Below are 13,413 nucleotides of genomic sequence, written 5' to 3' on the forward strand. Positions count from 1 at the left end.
GTCGCCTTCGAAAATATCGAATTTTTTTATAAAGTCGTCTACAACCAAATTTAAAAACATAAAGCTTTTGTCAAAGACAGTAAAAACTAATTGGTTTTGCTTTAGACAAGATTGAAAGTTTGGCAATGATTAGATATGCCCCCATAGAGTGTTTTTTGTAAAATTACTATTAAATGCAATATCTAGGAACAATTGTTTCAGGATTTATTAGGAATTGGTTTGGAAGGAATTTTATGTTAATTACCTGTAAACAATACTATACTACCGTTCTAGTATAGTTCAGGGCCTAGATTACAATATAGAACAATACATATTGTATGCCTATTATGCAAATCAGTTAAAACGTCAAGTATTCATATATTTTACGGTACCACTTAGCAAAGCGATTAAATACAATGTCGTCATAAAGTTTGGTTTTTATGCGCAATAAAACTACTAAACTGAACAGCTATTGTGCTCGTCTCACCGCAAATCTATTGATGAAGATTGACCCCAATTTTACAGGGCTCAAAGCCCGATTTCAATAAGGAAGCCCTGAATAATGAAAGCGCCAAAGCTTTGTCTCTATGGGTAGATGACTCCTATTACAAATAATTACTAGTGCTACTATGAAGGTGCGAAAAATTTTTTTTTTAGAATGATTGGAATGATTATTTGAACTGTAATTATAACAATAATAATCGTTTATACAATTTATTAAAGTTCGGTGCAATTTAAATTAGAATTTATAAAAATTAGTAGTTGCCTTGTCTTAAAATTAGAGTTGTGTTTTTTTTTAATCGCCACCAGGTTCATTCCGGCATTAAATGTTTTTTTTTTATATCTAAGCCTACAGTTGAATCTCTTGCTTATAATATTATATGAATATACTATAATTTTATTATTATGAGAATATTTTCTTTATAATTAGTTTATATCGGTCCTTGATTTAGTTTTCGTAAGTAAAATGTGTGGCTACTCTATGGTATATTCAACTGTATTGTATTTATCTGTGGCAGTGCCCGTATAACCGCATGCGCGGTGATATGTGAGTTTTGGCGCCATTTATACGTTTAGCAGCACTGAATATCACAAAATATTCTTGCTTAAAATCACTGCTTCGAACGCTGATTATGGCGGAACGTAAAGAAAGTTTTACGTTTTTAATTTTTATTTTATGATATAACTATTCAATATCGCTACCAAGAAGGTGACTTAATCAAATCAAAGAAGACATCATTTATGAGAAATCTATGTAATAAAGATACAGTATTACTTTATGGTACTAGATACTCTTACGAGAGATTTTTTTAAACTGAGACCAATATATCTACTATTAGATGAAACCATTATAATATTATTAATATTTATTTTTGACAATATATACTTTATTTCTTTACTGTTACCTGAAACAGAACACTTATGAATTAAACCAAGGCAATTTTACGAGTGTGTAAAGTCGGTTAAGTGGCTTGTAGGGGATTTATAGTCAGTCTGTTGACTTCTGAAAACCGATAATACAGCATACTAAAGCTATTCCACTAAAATAGGAAGCGGGTTTAAACTACTTACATCTGCTAAATGTGGAAAGTATTATGCATAATAAAAAAAGTCTTAAAAGACATCGCTGTAAATTGACGATGTTTTAAAAAACTTTTTACTTTACTGATCGTTTTATAATCAATAGATATTTATTACAAAAGCTACATCTAAAGGGAGACTTTATAATTTAATTATGATTATTTGTGAGCTATACTTTCCTGACCATATATTTTTCCGATGATTCCGTATAGATTTAATTTTTTACGCACAATTTTCTTTAATGTTTAATTAATCGAAGCTGAAATAGTTTTTAATATATTTGCTTAGAAAAATTAGTTTCGTTTATTTTTTTCGCTTTTCGTTTGAAATTGGAATTTACAATGTGTCACGCAAAAGATTAAAGAGCATAGATATATATTTATTATTTATATACAATTTTTATTACAAACCATCGGCTCAGAGTGAACTGCAAGAAGCCGGCAAACTTCTTAGAAGTTACTCTTGTTTAAATGTATGTAGTTGATGATTTGTATAACACTTATTTGATTTCTCGAGAACGTAATTGCCGAGCCACTTATTTAGATTTAAATGTTTGCAAACGCGGTTTGCTATTATTAGATTTTGTTTATGTTAATCGATACGAAATTACCATACGATTGAAAAAAACCACAAACAGGTTGAAAATAGAAACTCGAAGTGAAATATTGTGAGAAATTTGATTTATTTACGAAGTAATGGCTTGGTGAATCAAACCGTTTTATAAACAGTCGATCTACGAATGCATTTTCGGAATTCTTTGCATATTTGTAGTAGGTACACCTGTCTTATAGAGTTATTCATTGATTTTAAGTTTCACAACAAAACGTCTAAATAACTGTATCATTTGTTCATATGTTTCTCGCTACACGTTTTTGTTTAAAGCAGTGGTAATTATTGAATTGTACGTAAGCATAGTGGTAAAACAAAAGATTCGTAACCGCGAAGTCCTTCGCACCCCGATGTTGTATCTAGGATTTTTTCTCTATATGTATATGTAATAGAAAGAGGTGTCAATAGGACTGTACGCGATATTCTGGTATATGAAGAAAAAGTGAATCGAGTGGATAAGTTTGTGTGCTTTGGCTGTATGTTTACTCCGGATGGAAAGTATACAGATGATATAGAAAGACGAGTGAATGCTAGGAGTAGAGTTCATGAAGCGTTGCATTCCTTAATAGCCAAGAAATCTCAAACGTAGCTCCACTGTACACAAGGGAGTGCTTATCCCATAGTGCATATTGGTTGTGGAATGCCGTGGAAATGAGAGCGTTTAGAAGTATGTGTGGTGAAACATTGGGTGATAGAATAAGTTATAGCGAGATACGTCAGCAGTGTGGGTTAAAAGTGGACAAGAATACGAAAGGAAATGCTGAGGGGCCACCATGGATGGTAAAGTTGGGTTGGGAAGGTCTTGACGTACATACCTGGACCAAATCCCGGAGCTAAAAGTGGATGACGAGAAAGGTATGTCAGGACAGAAGCAAGTGGCAACCTTTAATAATATTTTTCTCTTTATTCGCAAGTAAAACTTACTGTAACAAAGGAAAGTATCCTCTCGTTCATTAGCTTAGTCTTTCTCACACGTCGTCTGCGTAGAATTAGTAGGTATAAAAGTCTAAAGAAAATATTTTCTAAATCTATTTGATTGTATCGAAACGGTTCACCGTTTAATTGATCGTTTCCTGAACAGTTGAACTTATATTTTGCAAAACCGATTATAATTTTCAATAAACCAATATCTTACTGTTACACGTGTATTTAAAGGAATCTGCGCGGGAGTTTCTTTAAAACTAACCGCCCTAAGAACTTGACCTATTTTTGTTGAATATAAACTTTGAATAATTTATACTTGTATAAAGTGTGTGATGAAACTAGCGATGTGCCAAGGCTGCCTCGCAGATACCCTGTTTACGATAACAATTTGTTTATTTAATTTCTCAAAACGGTTTCCTGTTGCTGCTCGTTGAGATTGAAATCGCTTTTATTTAGACATTTCAAATGTTCTATTCGGTTTATATAATGGCGTCATGTGTGGAACGATGGTTCTCGGTAATTTAGTTCCGATGATAGGTCGAATTGAATGGTGATGGTAGACATCCGTGGCAGGACCAATGTTTATTCGCTAGTCTGATAGCGGATATCTGCTATTTATAATGCCAAGTAAGCCTTGGAAATAAAAGTACAAATTTATCCGTCACATTGTACACCAAAGCTTCGTTGCTCAATGAGAAAGTGTTGAGTTTAATTTATTTTTTATAAATTCATCAGATTTAGATTTATAGCATCGTTTCACAAGCGATGGGCGCTACCCTTGGTGGGGTCGAGTTTGTTGAAAAATAATAAATACAAACTACAAATACGTTAGCGCGGTATGTACTCGTACATATTATTTAATTGTACATATAGTAAATCAATAATTACTTTAATCAAATTTATAAAAAGCTTTATTGATTATAAAGCTTTTTATAAATTTGACGAATAATTAACGGATCCTAATCTGAACTGGAGAAAATCAATCCCAAGGATTGATTTTCTCCAGTTCAAACAATTTATATGACTCAAAACTTTGCGATTATTAGTGGCGGAAAGTTTCTTGCCAGTTCTTCTTGCCCGCTCCACGCCCTTGACTTGCGAACTGGTAGTAAATGTAAATTTAGAATTAATTTAACTTCTTTTCTGACGTTCATAAGTGTACTTGTTTACCTGTATGGATAAAGTTATTTTGAGTTTGAGTTTCGAGTTCGATTCTACAGTGACGGCGCCGCAAGACTGTTTTACTTTTTGGCTTTGTCGTGGATAGCGATATAAAAATGGTTGAGAAATGATGGATTAGAGAATACCATTTGACCAATAATATGTTATATTTTTATTATAAACGTTACCAACTCTTCTCGGTGTTATCAATTTCCATCCAAAGCCCATTGTTTCGGTTTTCTAGTGTAACATATTGTGATTATATTATATTATTTTGTAAAATAAAGAAATTAAAAAAAAATGTTTTTGCAAAAAGCTTCCTTTCAATTAAATTTCTAATGCTACATATCACATATTGGAAACGGACAATTATGGAATACATATTAACAACAACGAAGAACACTTGGCGATAGAACGTCATGTCAAAATGTCCATACGTCCAACGTCTTGACATTGATAGCTCTAAAAATTCAATGTGTAGATGTAAAAATTGTACTTCTCATTAGCTTACATAATATTATTAACGGAAGTGCGTCGCTGATATGAGTGACGTTTAAATGGATTTTAAATGGTTTTTATATGTAGCTTTGGCGATAAATAATGCTTTTATTTTTATGTAAATATTTATAGTAGAATCAAAGTGAATGCGTATAGTTTAACACTTCAAAATTAGTCATCGGAGAGTTTAAATATTTTACTTTAAGCCAGTGTTCCCCAATATGGGCCCCCACGCCGGGGCCGCAAATTTGTTGTTAGGGAATTCGAAATTTTTATTGAAATTATTTTGAATTTGAATTTCAGTTTTTCATAATACGTTTTGAAAATTTACTTACTGTGTCTCGTTAACAATTTCCTCAAACCTATCATTTAAGTTTCTGAAGTGAACAATTCAATTTTTTTATATTAAAAATTATTATGTATTGTGGTATATGTAGGTATTACATAATGGCTAAGGTTGGATATGGGCCATATCATATGGCACAAAAAAGGTTATGAAATACTGCTTTAGAGCAGTATTACTCAATAATATATAAGCAATTTTCAGCCAGTTTTGTCAAATATAAAAAGTATAATACTAGCACTACAATGCATTTAATTGTATCTTTGTGAACATGATAATATTATAAACTAGATACTTATAACGTATATAACTATGTTATGTAACGGAATACCTTAATAACCGTCAAGAAAAGAACGTACTAATTCTTGAAAGGCCGGCAACGCACTTGCGAGCCTTCTGACAATGTGAGTGTTCATGGGCGGTATCACTTAACAACAGGTGAGCCTTCTATTACATAAAAAAAAAGTTTCATTGAGGCTGAAAAGGGTAAAATATATTTTTTTTCAAATTTCAATTATAATGGTTACGATAAAATACAAGAAGTACCTTAGAAAACATTAAAAACTTTAAGCAATATATAATTCGTCATATTACCGTTACAATTCTCGTGCGCACGAATAGGAAAATTTTCTCAACATTTTTCGTGCGCGCTGACATTCATAGCACTCAGCTGTCAAAGCCCACGGCTTATGTCTGCGGCGTGGAATTATGCGTAAAATGGTACGTTGTCAGTGATAATTATGACATAAATTCTTTATTTCTGGATTTAAACGCGATTTGTAAATTTGCCAATTCGTGTCTCAATTTCAGAGAGCATTGTGTATCATTTTAACTTTTTATGTTGTTTTTTTTTTTATAGAATTTGTGTGTTTTTTAGCCACGAGCCAGTTAACGTTATTCACATTTTTTTTGAAAAATGAAGCTTGAGTACAGATACCGGGAAACTTCTTGAGCATTAAACAAGGGAGTGGGGGAAAGATTGCGCATCTGGGACATCAATCACGCGATCGACACGTCGATACCTAAAAATCGCTTCGGCGCGGGCAAGAACATTTGTTCAAGATGTTTGCCGGTATCTGTATATGTCGCAGTCCAGAATATTTAAAAAATAACGCATTTATTTATCCGTATAATATGGCTTAAATAATAATTAATTACTTTAGCAAGTAGCTTTCGTATAGTCGCTTAAACATCATCTTGCTAACGACATATATACTAACAAAGAGCCATAGCCATGCACATATATACCCCATATATTATCTGGCGTAAATTATAACCTGGGCGCGAGTAGTGTCGTATAACCCTATGTAAATAAGGAAAACGAAAGCCTTTTTTTTAAGTTAAGTATTCTCCTATATATTCAACAACATAAATTTAAGTTTAAATATAAGATGGAAACCAAGATTGGAATTATATATTGGCATGTTATTAATATCATTGGTTTCTGTAATATATATATCTGTAAAAAATAGAATGCCTTCATAAAAAAGCTATATTTATAACTAAATGCTTATTTAGATTATGTAGGCATTTTATATTCCGACCTTGATTACCGACTTTGATCTTACATGAAGGAAAATTTAGATTAATTTTATAGCAAAACATTCGGGAGTATAAAAAATTTATAGTATTATGAATATTCATCAAATGGAAGGGAAAATTTTGTAAAGAAAAATAGAACTGAATACTAAATGATTTATTATGGAATAAATATTGTTTGTTTGTAAATGTATGTTTTTATAAATTATTACCGTTACTTGCAATGACAACTCACTTAAAAACGTTAATATATTTATTAATTTAAGCAAAAAAATATTTACAAAGCAAATTATTGACGTAAGTAGCAATAGGAACATTTCGTTGGGAAAATCAATTAGCTCGTAATGAAATATGCTTCAAAAGTCTTATCTTTCGAAATAAATTTTGTATTTTATCACCGACAGTTAGAGTTTTTAGATACAATACATATAAGTCATATATTATATTGTATGTAATGGCATTGAACCCGCACTAACAGACGCGTGCGCAATGAAATGACAATAAAATCAGTTTAATATTCTGACGTCACTACTCTACAATAGTGCAAGTTGAATTGTTTGTCAGAAAATAATTAAGAACTCATATTAAGTATTAAATTAAAATTGAGAAAACTTTTTTTTACTTAATAATAAAACATTTTTTTTAAATTTAAATTGAAATCTATGGTTTGGCCATTGGCCATAGTGTTATTCATAACACCTATTAAAAGATTTGTTTTCACCTCTTGTCACTTTGAATGTAAATGAACGGTGCAAAACTTTCTTTAACTCTTTAAGATCTACAGATCACAATTACTTACAATTCCCTACCGCATAGTACAAAGTAGGTATAATAACTGTTTCTGCATTTAAAATAATTAATGAAGCAACGTTAAGGAAACAATAATACTATTCTCTTCATGTGTAATGGTGCTAATAGAACAATTAGCATTCAAGTTACGAGTAAAAATCTATACTATATTGCTGATTCGCCCTAATTATGAAATTGTACTAAATAAAGTTTTTATCTTAGATCCGTCCGAAGAACGATAATCGGTATAAGGGTGATTTAGGTCTTATAAAACGCGGACTAAATACAGTACAAAAGTGTAGGTATGAAACCTATATGAGTAATACATACACCCTTAATTAACTATTAATTACTTTAGATGTCATGTGGAACATGGTGTTTTGGTTGCAGCTCCTTACAAACATTGTGTAAAACAAAAACTTGGCGATTAAAAAGAGTGGCGGTGAGTTTATTGCCAGTTCTGCTAGTCCGTTCTACGGCCTGGGAGTAGATGTAAAATTTGAAGCATTTAGCATTTAATATGTATTTCTTTATTGACTTTCTTAAGTGTACACTGTGTTACCTAAATGATTTTGACTTTTATAACGCCTAGTGTGACACCGGAAGGTCCGATTTTAGAGGTGTCGGTGATGTTACCCCTTTTGACAACTTTTATAGGTCTCAGATTTTTGTATCACTTTTGTGTTCATTTGTTTTTATCTAATAGATAGGTAGGTGATAAGCCTAGTGAACACGCTGTCGATTTGTTGAGTCTAGGGCATGCCGCTTTCTTTACAGCGCTTTTCTTCACAGTAGGAGCAAGTGATAAATGCGCACATAGACAGAAAGTCCATTGGCGCACAGCCGGGCTCGAATTACGACCTCACGAGTGAGAGTAGCGCTGAAGCAACTTGGGTCATCTGTACAAAAACCAGCTTGTAGTAGTACCGTGTCAAAATGTATACACTATACATATTCCTACATTTCACAGAAAACAATAGACAAACAAAATAGCTGATCGTTCAATAAATTTACTTCATTTTATGTATAGTATTATTTTCTATCATAATATGCTCTGTAGCGTAGGTAATGCCTCCCTTTGAAGATATTTGCTTGGGTTTAACTTCACTTTCACTAAGAAATATTAACCGATGTATCATTTAAAATTAGGTTGCTTCGGGTTTAAGAAAACGAAACAATGAATGAGTCAGCATCATCAATAATTTGAACTGCAATCTCGTGATTCATAATCGTTACAAATTTGATTTACAGTACCACTACATCAAATTTAGAGGATTATTTATTATTATTACCATGATACAAACTGATTTTAATCTAGTATATTTTATGGTACAAACTATTTTCATGATGATTATTATATTTATTAAAGCTTTATAAATAAGTAGCGTTTAATTTAAAATTGTTCTTGGTTCTCAACGTAACGCTTATCTATCTCTCAAGAAATTATTATATTATGATAATTATATAACGATTATCAAAATTATTTTAGTAAAAAAATATCTAAAAAGCCTCTAGAACGTGTCACAGGAGGAGTATAGTAGTTTTTATATTTCCGTCTTATCGGCAATTTTTTTATGATACCTTAATTCAGTGATAATAATTGTAGCTATTATAAATTGTATAGTGGGTTAGGAACCTTCATGTATTATGCGCAAGTCTGTCTTTTCTCATCAACTAGTTCATGTTTACACCTTTTGACATTTTAACTATCCACAGTCTGCGAAATATCTTACATTTGTATCAACTACGTCACTATTTTTTACAATGTTTTTATAAGTTCATATAAACTATGCGCTATTACTATGTCGTTAAAATAATAAAATTGAATTAAGTCATAAAATTTTATTATGAGAACTTTTTCAAAGGCAGGTTGATTTTATTACTAATTTTATTTAACATACCTGAAGGGAAAATTCACGAAATCGATGTAATTTTACAATATAAATTCACTTGAAATAAATATAATATATGGTACAATTGTCACACAAAACATATAAAAGAGAAACAAAGACAATAGTTTTTTTTTTCTAGTATGTAACTGCTTTAGTCTACTCTACCATAAAAAGTAAATATCCAAAGCGCCTCCATATATCTGTAGAAAACGAAATAAATCAAAAATCTAATACTCACAATAAGAGCAACGTTGCATTTAATCCGACACAAGTTTCACTTAAAACAACACAGGAATACGAGAACGATTACTTATAATACAAGTTCGACCACAGCTTTCTTAACCACAAACTTTTCACTTATTAACAAAACATCTGGAAATCCCTCCAGGCCGCCAGTATCTTACAGATCGCAATTTCGACTGGCTAAAATTAACCTTTGTTGATTGGATTGCAGTAGGGATGGCAAAGTTGGCACTGACTATTTTTTGTTCATAAAATTTTTCAATTAGTCAATAGTCATCATATTTCATGACTTAATTGAAAAGTGAATCATATATTCGGAGAAATTATTAATTTAAGGGCGTCGGGTAGTAAAAAAAAGGTTATTGTTTACATGCGCTATAACTACTTAATTAATTTTCTATGATTTTGTTTAATTGTAATATATATTGTGAATTAATGTCTAAGATCCCTTCCTTATCTTACACATTAATCTACATAGTACTATTAAAACTAATTAAAAAATAATTAAAAGACCTTTAACGCTGGCAGCATTTCCTCGCTGTATTACGATAATCATTCGTTGAATAAGTATAGTAAGAATTTGAAGTTAATTGAATATGTTATATGTAATAAATGAATCAATTGGAACTTCTAAAATTCAAGTTGTATTGGTTTAAAATACGTTATTAATACATATTTTGAATTTCCTTTGCGTTTAACATGCATCTTAAACTGAAGTAAATGAGACCAACATTACCGTAGAACTTTATTTTTACATAGAACTTCTAGTAAGATGTCTTTGAAGTAACGTACAGTAACTATGTCTGTTGAATGCCGTCAATCTTTGTGTTACATCGCTCATGACTCGATAGAGCAGCTGTTTTTTTAATCAAGTGGCATGCGGAAATGTGCTCGAAATATTTTGATGCAGATAATAATGCAATCTTCAATACTATTATTTAAGGTAGGTATATATTTGTGCCCATAACCTAAATATTTAGTTTTTTATAATGAAAAGCTGTTTCGCGCCAAATTTCTCTAAATGCCGATAACGTTTTTCTCTGACAAATCATCAAAATGTAAATTAATATGAACGCGGGGGCGCGATTTTTAGATATTTCATGGGACATTCAGTTAATATCCGGAAAATAATAAATATTTGACTAAATGTCAATTCGAATCATCCAGATCGATCCATGGGCGGAGGAGCTATGCTTGAACAAGCACGTCGAAGTGAAAACCCTTGGTGTTTCTAATTTCGATTTTCAACAAAACTTGTGGAATACGCTGCCCGACTCCGTACGATTGGCTACCTCTCTGTCATCTTTTAAAACTCTTCTGTATAATCATTTCTTAACCTTATCCTATCCTGATCAATCGTGACTTGTATAAATCTTATGTTTCCTTTTACATCACTATTCGCTGTTCATGTATTTGTAAGATTAGCTTTTAAGTTTTGAGTCTATTATTAATATTTTTTTTGTATTACTTTAGATTAAGGTACTATATATATATTTTTTTATATAACATTTGGTTCTGCACTTCTCGTGTTTCTTTTTTTTTTCTTTTTAGTTTTTCTCTTTAACTAGGGTTGCCTGGAAGAGATCGCTTATTATATATAAGGCCGCCCGTTGCATCTCTTATAATTTTTTTGTATTGTGTTTCATTCTTTTTATTTTGCAACGAAGTGTGAAATAAATAAAAATAAAAAATAGCTTTAGTACCTTAAATTATGACAGGCAAACGAGATGGAATGTTTATCATATGAAGGTGGTATCTTTCGCCTTAAAGGTAAAGCTCTTTCTCAAAACTGCCAACTTTATTGTGAGTCAGTAAAATATTTGAGTAACAAGTGAAGTAAAGTGATATAGTACATATGTTATCGCAAATTGTTGGAAACAGTGAATGAAATAAATCATCGGTAACACATTGATCGAACACGGAAATGCAATTTAAAAGGTTGCAAACACACTTCCTTTTATTACATATCTCGATTGATTTTATGTTTATCAATAAGAGCTTTCTGACCTAACGAGGCCAAGTACTAATACTTTTAAAACACTATTTTAAGACGCATTCAAGGATTGGAGGAGCCAGGATATAGCAAAATTCTTGTCAGAATTATTTATTTATTTATTTAACCTTCGTTGCAAATGAAAGAAACACAATACATAAAAAATTATAAGGGATGCAACGGGCGGCCTTATCGCTAATAAGCGATCTCTTCCAGGCAACCCTAGTTAAGAGAAAAACTTAAAAAAAATAAAAAAGAAACATGCGAGCGAGAAGTGCAGAATCCTTAATCTAAAGTAATACAAAAAAAAATATTAATAACAAACTAAAAACTTAAAAGCTAATCTTACAAATACATGAACAGCGAATAGTGATGTAAAAGGAAACATTAGAATTATACAAGTCACGATTGATGAGGATAGGATAAGGTTAAGAAATGATTATACAGAAGAGTTTTAAAAGATGACAGAGAGGTAGCCAATCGTACGGAGTCAGGCAGCGTATTCCACAACTTAATGGCGGAGATCGTAAATGAATTGCCTAAGAAGGATGAAGTGTGGGATGGAATTTCCAATAAACATCTATTAGAAGAGCGTAACATATAGTTAGAAGGACCTAAGAATTTGAAGTGATTTTTGAGATAAGAAAGGGTTTTCGGATTGAAAAGAATTGAGTATAGAAGTTGAAGAAGATGAGCGTGACGTCTGAATCGAATAATTATGTAAGGACGCTGTCTATGACACTACCACGAATTGTTATAGATTTTTATGTATAACAAGAAGTTTGGATGAAAAATTTTAGCATTCACTTTCCTCTAGAGGCGACGCGCTGTGAGATTAAAAACCAGTGATTCTACAACCTCTAGTCTAAGATTTCTGTATCTGTTTCGTGAGAATTTTTTTCTTAATATGAACGTAGGTGATCAGCCTTCTGTACTAGACCTAGGACATAGGTTTTTGTGTTTCAGGTATCTCACTTGACCGTAAGAGCGAGAGTGCTAATCGCGCAGAGAGAGTGCGCACGAAATCGAAATAAAAGTCCAATTGTGGTCAGCTATGATTCCAAGGCATGGCCTCAGTTTTAGAAGCGCATGCTCAAGCCACAAGGCCAACTCTGCTCACAAAATAGCCCTAGCTGTTCCTGTGAGATTTTTCAAAGAAAATTTTATGCAACAGCTAGTCACAGCTATGGTTGAGCCACAGATAGGTAAGGGTAAAAGTTTAATTTGTCTACCATTTAAATTTTTTTGAATTTGATTTGATTAGGTTTATGGATCAGTGTAGAAAATCTATCAAGTAGTTGTGTGTAGCGCGATATACCAGACTATCAAAATAATGCACAAATTTAACGATCAAAGTAAAATAAACAAAACTAACTTTTACAACGAAACCATCATTTTATATTATGACAACACATAACTATTATAGTAGATCTCCAGTTGTAAAGTCCTTATCATCAACCTCTTGTGGCCCTTAGCCTCCTCAAGTATATTTCGCCATCCAACTTCGAAGCCCTATAGTTTCGAGGTCCTTGATTTAATTGGTAGACCGACTGCGTTGGAGGGATGGAGTTCCCACCAACGCAGTCGGTGTACAGGATATTCTCTTGCCACCAGTTTGTGAGTGCAGTAAGGACCTTGGGGTTCTGTCGTCCGCCATTCGGTGCCAACCACTTGTGTCTGTTGCATTTTATGAATTGGACGGTGATGGCGTCGTCGTCCAAGTAGTATTAGGTACATAAATTAAAGAACTAAGGGAACTCCGTTATAATGATGTTCCTACTATTTTGTTTAGTAGATATTTGTATTAGGATAGATAAGGATATAGATAGTAGATAAAGATATAAGGATAAATAAAATAGAAA

At 32.1% G+C, this 13,413-nt stretch overlaps 1 protein-coding gene across 1 annotated transcript in view; it reads right to left on the reverse strand.

The window, feature by feature from the left end:
• LOC125057541 overlaps window positions 1-9,720 on the reverse strand; it is a 40,150-nt gene extending 30,430 nt beyond the window's left edge. The window contains exon 1 of the mRNA XM_047661304.1: window positions 9,554-9,720. The gene's annotated coding sequence lies outside the window, so the exon portion shown is untranslated. The remainder of the gene's footprint in view (window positions 1-9,553) is intronic.
• Between the last annotated feature and the right edge of the window lie 3,693 nt (window positions 9,721-13,413).

Source organism: Pieris napi, chromosome 16 (assembly GCF_905475465.1).
Source record: "Pieris napi chromosome 16, ilPieNapi1.2, whole genome shotgun sequence".
NCBI lineage: Eukaryota > Metazoa > Arthropoda > Insecta > Lepidoptera > Pieridae > Pieris > Pieris napi.